Source organism: Passer montanus, unplaced genomic scaffold (assembly GCF_014805655.1).
Source record: "Passer montanus isolate IOZ18808 unplaced genomic scaffold, ASM1480565v1 scaffold44, whole genome shotgun sequence".
NCBI classification, from domain to species: domain Eukaryota; kingdom Metazoa; phylum Chordata; class Aves; order Passeriformes; family Passeridae; genus Passer; species Passer montanus.
In genome coordinates, this window is record NW_024369262.1 from 5,690,092 (window position 1) to 5,708,204 (window position 18,113).

An 18,113-nucleotide genomic window follows, 5' to 3' on the forward strand; every position below is an offset into this window, starting at 1 on the left:
AGGTCCCTTCCATGCTGTGATTCTGAGCCTCTCTGATCCCAGGGATGGGATCAGTGCATGGGGTGATAAATAGTGAGAATGCAATCTGCTGGGTCGGGATATGGAATTCCCAGGGCTCTGGCACCACTGGGCTCCTGCAGCACCTTCTGCAGGGGCTGTGCAAACCTGAGCAGTGAAGGCTGCAGGGAGGTCCCCAGGAGGGGAGAGGAGGCGATGGATGCACAGCAGTTTCTCTGTAAACGTATAGCACAGCAGAGATAATTTAAAAATAAGGAAAAAAAAGTCTCTTGGCTTAGTGAGGAATCTTTACCTCAGCTTGGATATAAAACAAATTAACTGTGATGTAAACAGGAGGTTGAAGAGCCTGCAGCAGTGATTGCTGGTGGAAGGATATCGAAAGTAGGGTGATTCCTCTTTCATAAAGATTTTGGTTCCATTTAAGTTGGAGATCAGATACTCCCGAGTAAAGATATAAATTATAAAGGCACTAAACTTCAGTACCAATAAGCTCCCCAAATTTATTTGCATTTGTTATCTGGCAGTTTCATTTACAGCGAAGAAACTTTCACTGTGGATCAGATCTTTTTAATATTTCCTCATAACTTCCCAGTGACAATCAGTTTTTCCATTAGGAGAGATCAGACACATAAGTAATACTGAGAGAGCTACATGAATACCAAGTCATTCATTAGGAGCAATGCCACTGCCATGAATGCTGAGTGAATAGACTGTGAGGGGACACTGAAAATTAAAGGTTATTCTGGGTTCATTAACTTCTGCACTCCTTTCTAAAACAAAACCTTGGGTGAGAGCAGCCTTTGACTCCTAAACGGGATCTCCTTGTTCCCTAATTTAAAAAATATTAACATCATTTAACTGTTTCCCCTTTCTGCTTAGAATGTGCAAGAAAAGAAGAGCTTGAATGAATGCTGGTGGAAGTGAGGGGCAGACAGAGCCGGGTGTGGACAGGGCTCTGCTTTGCTTTCACTTTCACAGTGTTTGCCCTAATCTTGGCTCTCTAACAAGGATCCTGGGCATCATGTCTAGTCCCTCACTCGACCTGCTGGAAGTGTTTAAAACCAACCCACAGCCCTCTGCAGGGACAGCAGTCAGACTGATGCAGCCTTTAGTATCCCATAATAGCTGGCTAACACGGCCTGGGTATGGAAATACAATATTTTTACCTGAAACACACTTGGCCTGCTCTCTGCTCTCCCACTTAACCAGCCAGGCAGAATCCCTCTCCTCGGAGCAGTGGATAAGGCTCTTTCACACAGTGTCTCTAAAGCCCTTGGTAATTCCTGGATGGAGATATGAGAGAGCAGCTCTCAGCAGCTCACTCCAAAGCCAGCAATAATATTTCTTCCTTACAGAGTCTTATGTTCCTACTATTTTATTCTGATTTTCTGTTTGTGTACACGGGCTGCCTTTAGTCAAACAAAAAAAAAAAAAGAAGAAAGCAGTGTGGTAGCAGCAGCAGTTTGTCTCTGCTGCAGACTCAGATGCCACAGGCTGCTCTGTGACTGGGGTGGTGTCAAACTGTTTCTGTCCAAGCACCACAACTCAGCTTTGCTTTCCTGGGTGGGTTTTTAGGGTTGGGTTGGAAGGGACCTTAAAGCTCATCTCGTTCCAACCCTCCCACCACAGTCTGGGGCACCTTCTGCTGCTCAGGGCCATACCCAGCCTGGCCATTTGTCCTGTAGCTGTCACTCATTTGTGAGTGATGCCCTGGTGAGTGATGTGTGATTGGTTAGGGACCAACAGGCAAAACCTGAGCTTTGTGTGTGGATGTTACGTGGGAGGAGCGAGTGCGCAGCCCAGCCCGTGATTGTTTCACTCATTTATTAATCCCAGGCAATTATTCCCTCAAGTTCTTGGGGTAATAGCTGCAGGTGATTCCATCCCTTTGGTGATGGAGAAGAGTGACTGAGTCACCAGCGAGGAGCTTTGGTTTGGAGCTGAGGAGAAGAGGTGCTCTGTTTTTCTGGATTTTTTTGGTTTAATCGTGCTCGTTGCGGTGGTTGCAGAGCAGGAGTCACTGAACTCGCTGGGCTGGTTTGCCCTTCTCACTCAGCCTCCACAGCTCAAACCTTGACTTAGGAAAGCTCAGAGCTGCCTGCCTCCCCTCCTTCCAGCAGAGCGTTAAGCACCCCCTAATTCCAAGTGCCCACCCAGCCTCCAGCTGGGAAAACCCAAAACGCGGCGAGCGGCCAAGGTCAGAGCTCCCTCCGAGCTGCTCCCACCGCTCCCAGGGCTCTGGGAGTCGCTACCACCTTCCTGCCATGGGCTGGAGGATGCCCTGGCACCCGAGCTGCTCCCACCGCTCCCAGGGAGTCGCTACCACCTTCCTGCCATGGGCTGGAGGATGCCCTGGCAGCCCCCGGCACAGCCCCTGGCACACGGAATTCCCGGCTTGCCCAGGCACGCCTTGCCGGGCAGCGAGGCGCAGCCGGCTCGCACCGTGTTCCTGCAGGGAGCGGGGAGAAGCTCTCGTCTGGTTTGGTTTTTCCTCCCTTTCCCTACATGAGTGAATCTGTTCAGCTCTTTAACCTGCGAGCCGGAGGAATTCTCAGCCAACGACAATGGGAGGCTGGCTGAGCATTTGGAGCTGGGGATGAGGGAGGTGGAGAGGAGAGAGGCTGGGAAAACGCCTGCGAGGTGGGGCTGCCTGCGAGAGAAAACACCCTCCCGAATTTCGGCAAACCCCTGCTGCTGCTGGGAGGCGAGAGGTTAAAGTGAGGCACAAAAGTTTGTGTCAGCCCTTTTTGTGATTTCCCCTTCTCCAGCCGCCTCCTCTCCTCCGGTTTCTCCCCCGCCCCGGCGCTCCGTACCCCCTCCCCGGCTGGGAAGAAGGAGGTTTGCTGTCTTTGTATTTTAACTGTAGCAAAAAGATTAAATTGTTTACGAGCTGCGAGCCCCGGCTGCCTGGATGAGCTGGGAGAGACAAAGATAGACAGTCTAATTCTCCGGTGTACTTTGTGCTTCCGTCCCCCTGCGCTGCCACTAATTCTTTTATCTGGCCCCAACACTCCAGGCATTATGTGCATTCATAAAAAAAAAAAAAAAAAAAAAAAAGAAAAAAAAAAAAAAAAAAAACCTAAAAAAAAAATCCTAACTGAAGCAGGCAAAATTACTGTTCTCTTCGCTTTACCTCTGATAACAATCTCTTGAATACTGATTACTTTTTTTTTCCCCCAACACAAAGCGACCAACACAAGTTGGTCTTTAACCCTTTATCTTTAGCAAGCAGAAAGACACGAGGAACATCTTACTCAGTTGGAAAAAAAAATAGCATACAGAAGAATTACTGTTATCTCCTAGCCAGAAGAGGAACAGCAGAGATAAGAAAAGCCTGAAGAATTAAAAGGAACGTTGCATTTGGGCTGTAAATTCGTGCTGAAGCTGGTTCTATTTGTCTGTCACTAGGGTTCATAATTTTTCGAGGTTGTTTTGATAGACTTATTGTGAAGACTGCATAGAAAACTCATCAGCATTTGTTGCCTCTGAGCATTATTGTCAGTGGTAACCGCATGGTTATAGACTGGAGGAAGATAATGGTTGAAGTATAAAGGAGATAAAGGCAAAACCTCTTCTCATTAAGGGCTATCTCCACCTCTGCAGACTCTACAGTATTGAGTGACTGGCGCTGGTGCATTGGGCATAAATTATAGCAAAAAAACCTAAAGGCAGCATCATTATTTGGAAAAAGTTATAATGACATGCCACGGGCTTAAGACCTATTTACACCAAAGAGGGACAATAAATCCAGAGGGGGCTCGGTGTGGAGTGCCCAGCACTGCCTCCCCATCGATTGGAGCTGCTGCAGGGAGCTGCTCTGCCCGGGCCACGTCCCCCTGCAGGGCTCCTGATGGAGCCAGGCAAGGGATCCGGGGCAAAAATGTCCTTTTGGGCTGTTTGACCTTCTAATTTGGAGAAACACACCCTGGGCAGGTCTTCCCCTGGAGGTCAGTGCAGCTGAAGTCACCTAAAAGGGCTGTGGCAGTCTCTCCAGTTCTTCACTGGTGCCATTGCATTGCTGCTCTGCCCTGCCCATTTATTTTTTCCAGATTGTTGTCCTGCAAAGGGATAAAGTCTCCTTCCCATTGCTCTTTCTGGTGCTGCTCTTTTCCCTTTTCCATCCTCAGTTGCCTTATGGTTTGATCTCTTTATCTTCAGCATGGTGAGGGAAGAATTATGTTCAAACTCCAGCCAGGTCCACAGCAGATAAAGCACACTCCTAAAGTTGCTTTTATTGGGCAGGATTGTAAAGAACACTCTGTACACCTGCAACACTGGTTATCTGGAGCTTGCACAGGTACTTTCTAAACTGGAATGAGTTTCTGAGGAGGAATTTTTGTACTTGAGGAACAGAGGCCTGGAAGAGGCTGGGTGGAGCTGGGGGGGTTTGCTGGCAGAACGTGCCTTGCCTGGACCCAGAGCCCTGCTGGAATCACCACCCCAAGTGCCTTTGTGGTGGCTGTGCTGGATTAGTGACCCAGAGGCTCCTGATCTGCTCTCCATATGGCACATGGAGGGTGAGGGTGCACCCGCTGCTGTCTGTTGTGTCTCAAGGCTGATCAGATGGGCAAGTCCCCAGGATCCAGCCCGGGCTGGGCTCCCCAGCCCATCCAGTTCAGATTTGCTGCCCTTGCTGCTTCCCTCTGCCTCCATGCCGTGGAGCAGGCAGGGCTGTCACCTGCGGGTCACAGCCCACTGACTTTGTCACATTGTGACATTCACACAAATCTTCCCTTGCCATGGAATCCCAGAGTCCCAGAATGGTTTGGGTTGAAGAGGCCTTGAAGCTCATCTTGTTTCATCCCCTGTCATGGGCAGGGACACTTTCTACTATCCCAGGTGGCTCCAAGCCTTGTCCAGCCTGTTCTGGGACACTTCCAGGGTTGGGGCAGCCACAGCTGCTCTGGGCACCCTGTGCCAGGGCCTCACCTCCCTCACAGGGAGGAATTTTTCCCTGTTATCCATCTGACCCTGCCCTCTGGCAGTGTGAGGCCATTCCCCTCATGCTGTCACCCATGTTCCTGTAAAAGGTCCCTCTCCATCTTTCTTCTGGGCTCCCTTCAGGTGCTGCAAGGCCACGCCTGGGTCACCCAAAGCCTTCTCCTCTCCAGGCTGAGCATTCCCAGCCCTCCCAGCCCTTCCCCGTTGGGTGAGGGGGTAGAGCTGGTCTGTCCCACCCTGGCAGAGCCTGTCCCACTGCAGGAGGGAGGGATGGCCCTGCCACCCTCCTGCTGGGCCTGGAAGGACAGGGACACACACTCCTGGCACTTGTTGTTTAATCGGGCGTGATCCAGCGGATGCCTGGCAGAGAATTGGCTCCATCCATAACTCTGGGAGAAGATTGGGAGGAAATGTGAATTCTGGTTCCATTTCTGAGCTGCCCGTGACATAGTGGCCGGTCTGCAGGGAGATAAGGGCAGCAATGAGGCTGTTGCACTTGATTTGGAGGTTGTTCTGCTGTTGCCACCAACTTATTGATAATTTTGAGCTTCACTACAAATCAAGGCAGGCCCAGAGCTGGTTGTTGGTATCCAGTCTGTGTCCCTGGCCTCAGCTTTGCCACTGGCGCTGAGATGGGAGCCAGCTCCAAAGCCAGGTCGTGTCAGCTCTTCTGGCACACCTGGGGGTGCAGCAAAGGGGGGTGGAAGGTTTGGGGACAGTGACAGGGTGGGGCACTGCAGGTGCTGAGGGTGAAGCTGCTGGGACTGGGGCCTCAGGGAGGCCAGTGGGACACGTTCCCACCTCTGGAGGAGGCAGATGTGCAGTTCCACGGGGATGGAGGCGTTTGGGGGAGCTCAGGAGTTTCCTGGCAGCGCCTTTCCCGGGTGATTGGCAGCTGGCAGGCAGGAGGTGGCTCTGCAGATGCAATGTTTGTGGCTCTGTCCTGAGTGGGCTTTCCAGATCAGTGATAACCCCAGGGCTGGCTGAAGAAATGTCACTCTAAATACAGGTATCGACCTCAATAGAAATATTTTCATTTTACAGTGTGAAATGCCAGCAACGTTATCTACCTGATGGCTCACAGATTATAATGTCTGTTCCTTCCCAACACAGGTACAAGCCTTCCATTCAGGCTTACAATAAATACAGACATGGGTTGCAGTAATATTTCATTTTTGATGGCATAGCTGTGGGTTTTGATTATATAAATCAGGCTTTAGAAAAGGAATACAGCTTTGTGACTGACTGAATAAATAAGTAAATGCAAATGTAAAAGTCCTTACAAATAATAATAATAATAATAATCATGATAATAAACCCCACAGCTTTCGAATGGACATTCAGGATCAGCTAGAAAACATTGCACTCTTGGTGTGAATAGGAGAAATCAGTTGGGTGCAGCATGCAGGCGGGTTCCTGATAAACTAATGCTCCTTCACACAATTTACAATCCAACTGAATTCATTTGCATGACAAAATTGGCTCGGGTATTCATGTGTTGCAGCAAGACAAGTGTAACATTACAAAGAACAAGTAACCATGGGGAAGGTTAATGCAGACAATAAGGAAATACAATGACATGAATCGGGTTCTTCTTTTGCCAACCTTTTATCTGAAATAGAAAAATAACAAGCTCCCACCCCCCATTCCTCCTTGGGAATAAAAGAGTTGTTTTATGGAAATGGGGGGAGGGAGAAAATGTGCAAAGTTGGCAAATAAAGATCTGTAATTTCTCTTTTCCTACCTCACGGATTTGCAACGTGTGTGCGGGGAAGGTGGGAGAGCGGAAGGCCGGGATATTGTTATTTTGGAGGAGGATGTTCAGCCAGATGGAGTCGATCCATCAGTGAGGGACACGTGCCTGGGAGCTGTACTTAAACATCCCGGGCAGCTCTCTGCCCTCGGGCTGGATCCCATCCTCCTGAGCAGAAACTCCAGCTCTGTCAGCTTAGGCTGAGCCCAGCTTAGGCTGAGCCCAGCTGGGATGAGCACAGGGTCTGCCTTGTGAGGACACTGATGGTGCTGAGCAGTCCTTGCAGTCATTTCTGTGCCTGCGTGGGCATGGGGATCTTCTGAAGATGAAATTCCCCCCTGGCCTCTCAATACTCAAAATTCCAGATCACTGCACAGGTTTCTGTGAATGCAGAAGGTTTTTTTCCCCCATGTGAGGATAGGTCCACATGGGATGGCTCTGCCATTAGACACAGATGATGATCCAGGCAGGGTTTGTGTGGAATGACATGGGCAGAGTTTCCATTGCAACCTGAAAAGCACATTATTGGTTGTTTAGTGAAATTCATTTTTTAAAAAAGAATTCCAAAGGATGCAGAATGTGTTGATTTTTCTGGACTCGTGTCTGTGGGATGAGTCCCTGCCCTTGCAGGTGTGGGTTTGCTGCAGAGGCTGAAGGGCTGTGAAGCTGCTCCAGTGCAGTGGTTTGGAGGCCTGTGCGTGTGTCCCCTTCCCAGGGGTGTGGTTTGGTGCACACCAAAAGGGTTTGATGGCTCCTGGCTGGAAGAGCTGGGCTGGGGGAGCACCAAGGGCCAGCCCTGAGGGTTCCCCTCTGCTCAGAGACCTCTCTGGGCTGGTGCTGCCTTTTCCTCCCCACTCCACTGCGAGCACTGGGCAAACCTCTTGCAGCAGGAGAGGCTCCTCTAAGTGCAAATTCTAATTATTCCAGGCCAGAATTGCTGGGAGAGGAGAGCTGTGCTGGCTAATTGGCTAAATGCTCAGAGCTGGCTGGGAACAAGGACCATGGCACTCAGAGCAGAGCTCCTTCTCCTCATTGTTGTGCAGCTGGAGTGCTGAGCTCCCTTTCCAGCCGGGATTAGAGCTGCCAGGGCTCTCACCCAGCACCAGGGCCCCTCTTTAGATCAGCTCTGCTCGCCTCCACAGCAGCCTTGGCCCTCAATTGCCTCCTGCAACAAACCCCTAACAAGTTGACAAACGACTAATTTTAATTTAATCTTTCCGTTTCCAACTTAATGATGGAAAGAAAAAAAAAAAAAAGGCAAGCAGGGAAGGAAGTGCTCCCCCACATCTTCCCTTCACACCGCTGGTTTGATGGGGAGTTGCACTGCTAAACTGGAGAGGAGAGCAATAAGAGCCTTAGGTTTTTGAATTAAATTTAACCCTGGGGTGCCACTGCTTCAGAGCCTTTGGAGGCAGAGTTGTAAATCATGGCAGCAGATTCTGCTTCTGATGAGCACTTCCCATCATGATGACATTTAAACTATTAATTAATTAGGAGAGAGCAAGATGAGAAGATTTGGAATTCTCCCCTTTGGATAATTACTGTCGAACACATTTGTTACTGTAATGAACGAACAGGATGTGACTTCAGCCCTGCATGTGGGTCTTCTCACATTATTATTATTTTAGTCCACCTTAGAAGGAGAAGGAGAGGGTTTTTTCCTTGCAGCCCTGGGTGGAAGTAATCTGTGTTGTAGCATTTTAGCAAAGCTGGGTTTGGGAAGGAGGAAATGGGCAATGGCCTGAGCTGAGTCAGATATTCTGAGAGCTGGAGTCTGGCTGGGCTCTCCCGGGGCAAGTCCAGCCTGGCACTGCCCCGTGGGCAGCCTGAGGCCACCCAGCTCCTTCCCAAATCCATCAGAGCTGAGCACAGCCTTCTTTGGAAACTTATTTTGGGCAGAGCCCCTGAGCCAGGAGTGTGCAGGGGGCTGCAGTGGCTCGGGCTGTGCTGGGGGAGCTTGCTGGAATGGTGGAGATAACCATTCCAAAATAACCATTCCAGCATAACCATTCCAGCATAACCATTCCAGAATAACCATTCCAATCACCATTCCAATAATTCCAAACCCTGCACACTGGCAGGCTGAACCACTGCCCTGCTTCCCATCCCTCCTTCCCACCTCCCCTTCAGGAAGATCATTTGGGAGCTGTCCTGGTTCTCCCCACTTCCCCCAGGATTTTGTCCCCTCTCAGAGCAGCCCCTGCTCTCTCTCCCTGCTGCTCCCTGCCAGCAGAGCTCCTTGTTTACCTCTGCAGTGCTCATATGCCCTTTGCAGATAATCAATCTTGCCTGGCAGGATCAATTAAAATGAAGTGGGGATGTTCCACGTACCTCGGTGTGGAAATTTAACTCCAGTTGTACTCCCCCCTGGAAAGGCACATTTCAGAGCTGCTGGGCAGGATGCTCCCAGTGTTCAGTGGCACTGGGACCACAGGGACACGTCTGGGGTGGCTCCTCGAGGGGAATTCCTCATGACAGACATCAGTAATACAAGATTTAGGCAGAACCTCTCTGCTGAGGACCCTGGGCTTTTGTGCCACTCTAAGCCCTTTCCTTTTGGGGATTATCTGGGGTGTCCAAGCAGACAAATCAATGTCCTGCAGGCCTGGGGGCTGGGGCTCCCTGCAGCACCCCCTGAAGCCCCAGGGTGGAGGGGATTTCTGGTGTTTTGTCACCTGGACTGCCAGACACTGCATGGGCCTGATTTTCCAGAGGAGAGAGCTCTCTCCCTGGTTTTTCAGCAGCTGGCCCTAGAGAATTATCCTCAGCTGATCCAATGATTTTTTTTTTTACACAGAAACATTTACATTTGTTATTTTAAGCAGAACTGTCTCTAGGTACTCCTTTGTCATCTTACTCATTTTAACTTTCCAAAGAGTTTTTTTCCTCCTGGATGTTTCCATGACCTATTGATATTTTTCTGTTTAAATGTCTCTGTTCAAAGTTGTGGTGGTTTTTTGGTGTCCTAAATGAAGTGAGTTTGGGCTCCCTCTCAATTCCTGGTGTATAAAATCCCCCTGGAAGGAGCTGCCGTGCTTTAACCTGGATTTTTTCCTCAGAACTTTTGCCACCTGGGACACTGATCTTTCCATAGACAAGCTGTAGACTTGGTACTGTTAAAAATAGAAATCCTAATTCCTTTTGTGGAAAATCAGATAGTCTTCCCAGTGGAGAAAGAAGTATTTTTAATGTGTTCTTGCAGGAGAGCGACAGCAAAATTCTCTGGGTTTTAATCTTTGCTTCTTTTTGTCACCATGATTCAGAGTGAAGGGTTCTGTCTTTGCTCTTATTTCTGGAAAACCCAAACAAAAGCATTTCCAGGACCTTAAATGACATTGCTCTTTTTTTCCTTCTCCTTCCAAGTACAACCAGTAAATGATGTTGCAGCTCTGAGCCCCCCCAGCTCCGTCCCTCCAGGTGGGTTTGGGCAGCGGGCTGGGGCTGCCCTTGGTCACCCCTGGAGCAGAACCAGCCCTTTGTCCCTTTGTTCCCCAGTTCTGGCCTTGGGGTCAGCAGGGCTCTGGGGGCTGAGGGCCCCAGTGCTGCTCCCCAAAGGGGTTTGCAATAAATGCCTTGAATTGTGGAGCTCTGCCAGTGCCCACGGGAGACAGGGACCCAAAATGACACACACTGCACCCTGGAGGGAATTCATGCCAGAGGGAAGGTCAGCACAAGCTGGGATTTATTTTGTGTCAGATCAGTGGTTTTTTTTATTTAAAATTCCCGTGATTTAAAAAAAATATAGTGAAATGGACCAGAAATATCATGTGTTTGTGGAAAGGGCTAAAATGAAATCTAACTGGAAGAATATTTGAGGGAGGTGATGGAATTAATTTGTTTGTGTTCTGGTATAAGCCAAGATGATGCCAAAACCCTTTGGAGACAGATAAATGCTTCATATGGGAGTCAGAAAACATACAATCAGTCAGCAACAATCATCTTTCTGGAGATTCCAGATAATCCAGGCTTCAAAGCAAAACCTGTGTTTTGGAATATTCATTCTCTGATATTCAAACATCCAACTTTGTTCTTCTAATTATTATTATTCTTTTGATGTTATATCAGACAAGTGCTATAAGGGTCTTAAAAAGGGCAAAATAATTATTTCCTTTATATCTTAATACCCATGTGATGCAGAGGCTTTGGTGGAGAAAGGAATATTTTTTTTGACAAATCCAAAGGGGGAAGCTTGGCAACATGGTACAGTTGAGTGTAACCATAAATAAAACCCTGTGTGAATTCCCCCTTGGAGACACTACAGATCTATTGAACAGGGCACCCTCTCTATAAAAATTGTTCTTGAGAGGTAATAGCAAGCTATACATTATGAAAAAATATAGCACAGGGATTTGCTGTACTTGGAGCAAAACTATGAGAAAAATGGTGGGAGGTAATAAGGGATTGTCGTTCCATCCCATTAGAAATGTGTTTTATTCCAGACACCCAGATTTTATCTTCCCCCTGCACCTGAATTAGAAATGAAACTGCCAACTTTCTAGGATGTGCAAGGATCCACACAGTAATGTGTTTGGGGGTTTATTCTTTTTTTTTTCTTTTCCTTTTTTTCCCTTCCTTTTTATTTTTGGGAAACTAATTAGGGCCAGCATAGATAAAGCACACTGTGTGTTATGAGCCTGTAAATAACAGAAAAGGGTTTTCTTAGGAAATTAGCACTAGGACACACAGGAAGCTATGAAATCAAATGCCACAAATATATACTGTATTCTCTCCATAGATTAAAATAATAATAAAAAACCTCTAAACCCAGCCATATACAGGAGGGAATCCTCGAGGATTGGACTGGCACAATCCTGTAAAAGAAGAAGTTCAGTAAAAAAAAATCCACTCATTTCTAAAGAAATTTCCCAGATTAGATTTGTAAATCAAAAACCAATATATAACATGCAAGAATTGATCTGTTTTATATTCCTCAGTTACATTTTTGTGAAGCACATTTAGAAGATTTAGAACGTATTTGCGCCTGCTGGTTGAGCCATTATATGCTTGAGTTCATACATCTATTTGTGAGGCTATAAAACAGGCATCGACTACCCATGTAAATTGTGTTCTCCACAATAAATTATATGCATACTTGCAAAAATACATAACTGCTGTTGGTTGGCTTACGTAGGCTGAATACTAATGATGTTTAAAGTTGTATTGTCCCTCTTCTCGGGCCTAATTTAGCCTCTACATCAAAAATTATGTAGGAAAAAACACTTTATCCTCTCACTGAGAAATAAAATGGCACTTACGGGCATCCACATATCTTTCTTTTATGAAACACCACCATTTTCATACTAATTTTAGCTGCAGAGGGTTCATGGCAAAGTCTGTCTCGTGCAAACCTCTGAGGAGCTTCAGTGTGTGCACACACAGAGCTCTGTGAAATGGGATTTTGGGGGCTGATAGGGATGGGCTGGGGCTTGTGCATGTGAGACACGCTCACAGACAGTGGGATCCTTCCTGGCACTCCGGGTATTTTTAATTCCTGAAGTTCAGGGAGTGTTTTAGCCACACCCCAGGGCTCAGGGCAGGGATCCTGGCACACCCTGGCATGCTCCTTGCTGTGCCTCTTGCTCTCCCCTCCCTGCTGCCCATCACAGCAGCACTGCCTTAATTAATTGATTTTTCCCTTATTTCATTTGTCCTGAGAGCTGGGGAAGGGCCTGGCCCGTGCCCCCAGGTTGGGACATTTGCTGTGGCGGGCTGGCACAGCCCCTGGCACTCTCCATTGTTAGTGGCAGGGCGCAGGGATGGCTGAGGGTGCTGGGGAACCTTCCCAGTGCTCCCCTCCCACTGAGCCCGGGCTCTGCCCTCCCCTCCTCGCTCTGCACTCCCCTGATAACATTTCCTACCTCTTCCCAGCCTCTTCCATTAACCTGCTTTATTTATTACTTTCACCAGTTATTCTTTCCTTGCTGTTTCTGCACAGATCTCCTTCCTCTCCAGGTTTTACCTCCCTCAGTGTATTTTTCCCTTTATTCCTGTGTGTCTCCATCCCCTTCCTGCTGTTCCAGTGCTTCCTCCAGCACAAATTCCATGTCTGTGCTGCTGCATCTCTCCCTGAGCAATGGATCACTGCGAGGCTCCCGGGTACCCCAAGTGGGAGAGGAGAATTTCCCCGTCCTCCTTCCCCGTGTGGGGAAGATGGAAGCTGTCACACACTTCCTCTCCTGCCCAATGATGTGTAGGAACACAATATATCCCTTTTATTGGGCTCACAGCCTGGCAGAGCAATGAGAGAACGAAGTAACAGCCTCCTTCTTCCTCACCCAGAATATTCAGATTTCCTTTTGTCACCCCCATCCCGGCTGGGATTGCGAGGAGCCCTCTGGAAAAGCTTGGTCTGTGTCTCTGGGGACAGACACAAGGACAGCACTGTCCAGTGCCACAGGGATGTGCTGAGGCTGCAGGAGCTGCCTCCAGGCACAGCTTGGGCTGGAAACTCAGCTCTGCTTTCCAGCCCAGCCTGTGCCACTCTCATGCTGAAATGAGGCTGAATCCCAGGCTGTATCCCAGGTTTTATCCCAGATTCTATCCCAGGTTATATCCCAGGTTTTATCCCAGGCTGTATCCCAGGCTCTATCCCAGGCTCTATCCCAGGCTCTGTCCCAGGTTCAGGTTTTGTCCCAGGTTGTATCCCAGGCTCTATCCCAGGCTGTATCCCAGGCTGTATCCCAGGTTTTATCCCAGATTTTATCCCAGGCTCTATCCCAGGTTCTATCCCAGGCTGTATCCCAGGCTGTATCCCAGATTTTATCCAAGGTTTTATCCCAGGCTCTATCCCAGGCTGTATCCCAGGTTCTATCCCAGGTTTTGTCCCAGGCTCTATCCCAGGTTTTATCACAGATTTTATCCCAGGTTTTGTCCCAGGCTGTATCCCAGGTTTTATCCCAGATTTTATCCCAGGTTGTACCCAGGACCAGCACAGCCAAACCCTCCCAAAAGCAGGTCACAGGGTTTGCTTTGCCAGGGCCCTGAGCCGGGAGGGGAGGAAGGGGCAGGTGAAAACCCACTCAGAATGAGGGCCAGAAGGGATGTGATGTGCACAGGGCTTTGTACGTGGTTTACACACATCCATATCGTTTTCTTTGTTGTTTTTCTTGAGTGTGAAAAAACTTTTAACTTCTGGAGAAAAAGTCACTCCTGGAAGGGCTCTGAGAGGTGCAAAGAGCAGGGGAGTTGTTGGGGTTTGTGAGCCGGGGCAGATTTGGTACCCAGGCTGTGGAAGAGCAGGGTACACACGTGATGACAAAGACAATTCCACCCCATTCACACCCTGCACTGCTGATTTATTTGTTGTCACCTCTCTGGGAGTCTGTGTGGCACAGCCTCAGCACCGAGGCGCTGCTTGGGAAGGGGTGGCACACCTTGGCAGAGGAGCAGCTGCTTTTGGGGGCAGCACGGGGTGTCTGTGTCCTAACAGAGCACAGCTCTGCGAGTGCCTGAAGTGCAGGAAACCCTCCCAGGACAGGGGGGGGCTCACGGCCCCTGAAATCCACCCTCACTGGGCAGAGCACAGCCCCCCAGGGTGGGTCACAGCCCCCTAGACAAGAGTTTGCTTTAACACCACAGAGTCTCGGAGTTGCAGTGGCTGACAAAGTAACCCAGATATAATTTTCCTTTGTGTCAGTTCTAGCCACTAAAATTAGTATTAAGAGACACAGAAAGCTCAGTGGAGTTTTCCCAGTTTATCCTGCGGCTAATCTTTTTATATCTCTTTTTTTCCCCCCTTCTTTAAAATCAGGGGGAGGGGAAGCCCTTTCATTCCCTGCAGCTGGCATGTCTAAACTCCTAACATATGTGCTTCTTATCCAACATACAGTAGCTTAGGACTTTTCAAAAACACAGAACCCCTGAATCCAATAAAATTGCAAATTTCACTGTATTTCACAATATCCTAAATAAACATGAACAGCGTGCATTTCTCTTTCTGGCATCAAATATTAATCTGTCCGTGGTCGGAAATGTGCTTTCCATCTTGTGTGCGCTCACATTGGGTAAACACTTGGGAGATTGCTATTCCAGACCTTTCATTCTCTCCTAGAGTCAAGAGCATGACAAATTTTTCTCCTAATTACACCTGCCACTGTTTGCCTTCTAATACTGTAAATCCTCCATCACATAGTTTTTCAGATTCAGGATTAGGTTCCTTCTCTGTCATACAAATGATTGGAGGTGCAGTGAGCAATGCACATTAGCAATGTTTAGGGTGGGTTGTCTCTTTTCCCTAAGTGAGGGATCTGCGTGCACAGAACAATCCACATGTGGTGTGTGGTGTTGAAAGGACTCTGGGCTGGTTTTTCTGCACGTTTGGAGCAGCAGAGCCCCTTCCCTCTGTCTGAGAGCACACCCTGTGCTTGGCTCTGCTGCCTGCTTTATCTGGCTCTGGCTGATCCTGGAAATCACATTATTCCCCTGGTCTCCAAGAGTGCCTGGTCCCTCTCTGGCTGCAGGGAGGAGGTTTAGCAGAAGGATGCCAGCAAATAGAAATGAAGTAGCAGAGGGTCCTGCCAGCTGTGGCAGTGTCCCAGGGCAGCCTGGACAGGGCTTGGAGCAGCCTGGGACAGTGGAAGGTGACCCTGCCATGGCAGGGGTGGCACAGGATGGGCTTTAAGGTCCCTTCCAAGGCCAGCCATGCTGGGATCCTGTGATCCAGGGATGTGTTTCTGCAGGCTGTGCTGTGTTTGCTGGATTTTGCTCAGGCTGTGGAAGTGAAAGCAGGCGGTGCGAATGTGGGGAGGCAGAGAACAGCAAGGGACAGGAACCCCAGCTGCCCCTCCCTGGGTCCCTGCTCCACCTTGCAGGTGGCAGAGGATGGGGGCAGCAGTGCCTGCAGCATCTCTCCTGCTCTGCCTGTTTAAGTGAGAGCCTCTTGGGCAGAGGCCGTTTGGCTTTGCTGCTGCAAACCCTCCATTAACGCCTTGCAGCAGGGGGGCCCAGAAATTGGGCCAGCTCGGAGCTAATCGAGAGTTAATACACAAATGATGAGCTGGGAGAGACCAGAGCTGGTGAAGGACACGCAGTGAGGAAGAACAGCAGCAGAGATGGCCACGGTGCCTGTGTGCCTGTGCTCCAGCTGGGCGTGAGGAGTTTGCACATGGCTTTGGGATGTGTGGGTGTCCCAAAATCAATGTGTGTGTGGCACAGAGTGACCCAGGGGCAGGGTGACAGGATTGCTCCTGCCCCGAGGGTAAATGATGTTTCGGTGCAGCTCCAAAGGTCAGGCTGGTGCTGTGGCAGCAGAGAAAATCAGTATTTTTGCAGTACTTTTGGGGTGTGGGAGCCTTGCTCAGGGTTCCAGTGCAAGGAATAAACTGAGGGCTTGAGCCTGGACAGAGGGAGTGAGACAATTCCTTGATTCCCAGGCAAATCAGCGGAGCTCCCTGTGGGTGGATGGAGCAGGATCTCCCTTCCTGCCTCTCAGCACTTGTTTAGCCAACTGCCAAGGAGGCAATAACTCCTTCACTCCTAGCAGGCTTCCAAAACTTACGTATTTTTATTGGCAACCTGGGCAGAAGGGAGGAATTAGGCTCATTATAAATCAGCCTCAATTTTTAAAATGTAAGTGACAAAATTGCCCTCTGCCTGATCTGTTTCACAAGACTGTTTGGCTATTTTGGATTCTCTTTTTCTTTGAGAAGCGGGGAGATTGAGTAAATTAACTTTACTTTGTTTGAAAAATTCTTGCTGGCAGGAAAAGCTTTTTATTTATTCATTATATAAAATCCAGTCTTTCTTCTGGCTGTACCCCTTCAGGACAGCCCCTTGAAGGCTGTGGCATGAGCACCTCCACTTTGCATGGGGCACTCAACCCACAGAATTTAGGGCACAAATATTGGGTTATTCCTGCACCCCAGCACAGCTCTGAGAATATTACTTTCATAGCGCAATTAAACCTGAATTTAAACTCAAAATTCCAGGGTGATGCTGGGGTGGATCAGTCCTTTGTGAAGCTTCCATAACCTCAGCCGTGGTCCCACTGATGGAGAGGTGCCACTGCAGAACCCGCCCTGCTCGGCTCGGGATTCAGGGGCAGCAGCCGCTGCCACCACGGTGCCCTTTGTGCCCGGCTGCCATCCCAGCACCATTCCAGGGCTGGGAGGGGCTGGATGGCCGGGCACAGCCGGTGATTTACAGCGGCCGGGAGGGGCTGTGCCTGTGACCTGCTTGTGACCCCAGCAGAGAGCGAGGCAGCGTTTGGGTGCAAGACAAACAAAAGGTTAAATGCTCCGCATCCCTGCTCGGACAGAGCCAATCGCTCTGAAGAGTCCGTGTCCCCCCTTTAATTGGTTCTTTATTTCATGTGATATTTCTTTCTGCTGCCCGTGCTCACTCTCCCCTGCACTTGTCCACGCAAACTCGCCCACTCGCCCTCCTTAAAACATTTTAATATCACCGAGCCCCGGATAACATCTCCATCACACGCGGCATCTTTAACGAGTTCCATCTCTCCAGGCTTCCAGCGCTCTCTTCCAGGGCTGCTGCCCCGTTTTTCCGTGGGTGGAGAACGCGGCTCCTGGCACGGGGCTGTGCCTTGGCAGCTCGGGCACAGCCGGGGAGGGGTCCCTGCCTCCTCCCGGGGTGGTCGCCGAGCTCCCGCAGCCCGGGGGCTCACGGACAATGCGCTGCACATCAGCAGCGCGGGGAGCAGAGTGGCAGAGCATCCCTGGCTTTTGTCTCCTGCCCGCAGCGAGGAGAGGAGAAGCGGAGCTGCCCCTCTCCTCCTGCCCTTCCCCGGCAGGAGGAATCCAAACCCATCAAATGTGTCTGCTGGAAAGCTCCCAGAAAAAGTTACCTTCTCACTGTGCCTGCTCTCGCATCATCACCCCGCTGTGGGGCTTTTAGAGAGCGCGTAGGGTAAAGGTAAAATGGAAGTGTTCGAGGTTTGTCCTGGCAAAGAAAGATGCCAAAAATCCCAAGGCAGATGGCTCAGCTCCCAGGCCTGTGGCTAGCCCTAGGAAAGGGTTAAAACAAGCAGCATTTAACTCGGCAGACACAGCTCTGCGTGTCACACATCCCTCCTTCCAGCTGATAACTGGCTCTCAGGCAGGTTGGTGACATGCCCGAGATCAGACAGGGAATTTGAGGGGTTTATGCTAAACAGGGCCAGCTGTGCTGATCCAAACTGGCTCCGGGTGACCAAACTTCCCCCGTTCTGCAGAGCTGGGAAAGCAAAGCAGCAGGAAAAGCCAGGTGTCCTCCCTTGGAGTGGTGTTGGCTGCTCCCGCTGATGAATGAGCGCGGGACATAAACGTTGAACTTTGATTAATTCCCGGTGTCCAAATCCCGCTAGAACTTGGCCATTTGGCCTCATTGAAAGCGGCACTCAGATGTCACCGTGATAGGAAAAGCAGAAAGCACCTCCAGTGGCTGTAAAACATCGGGAGGAGGCAGT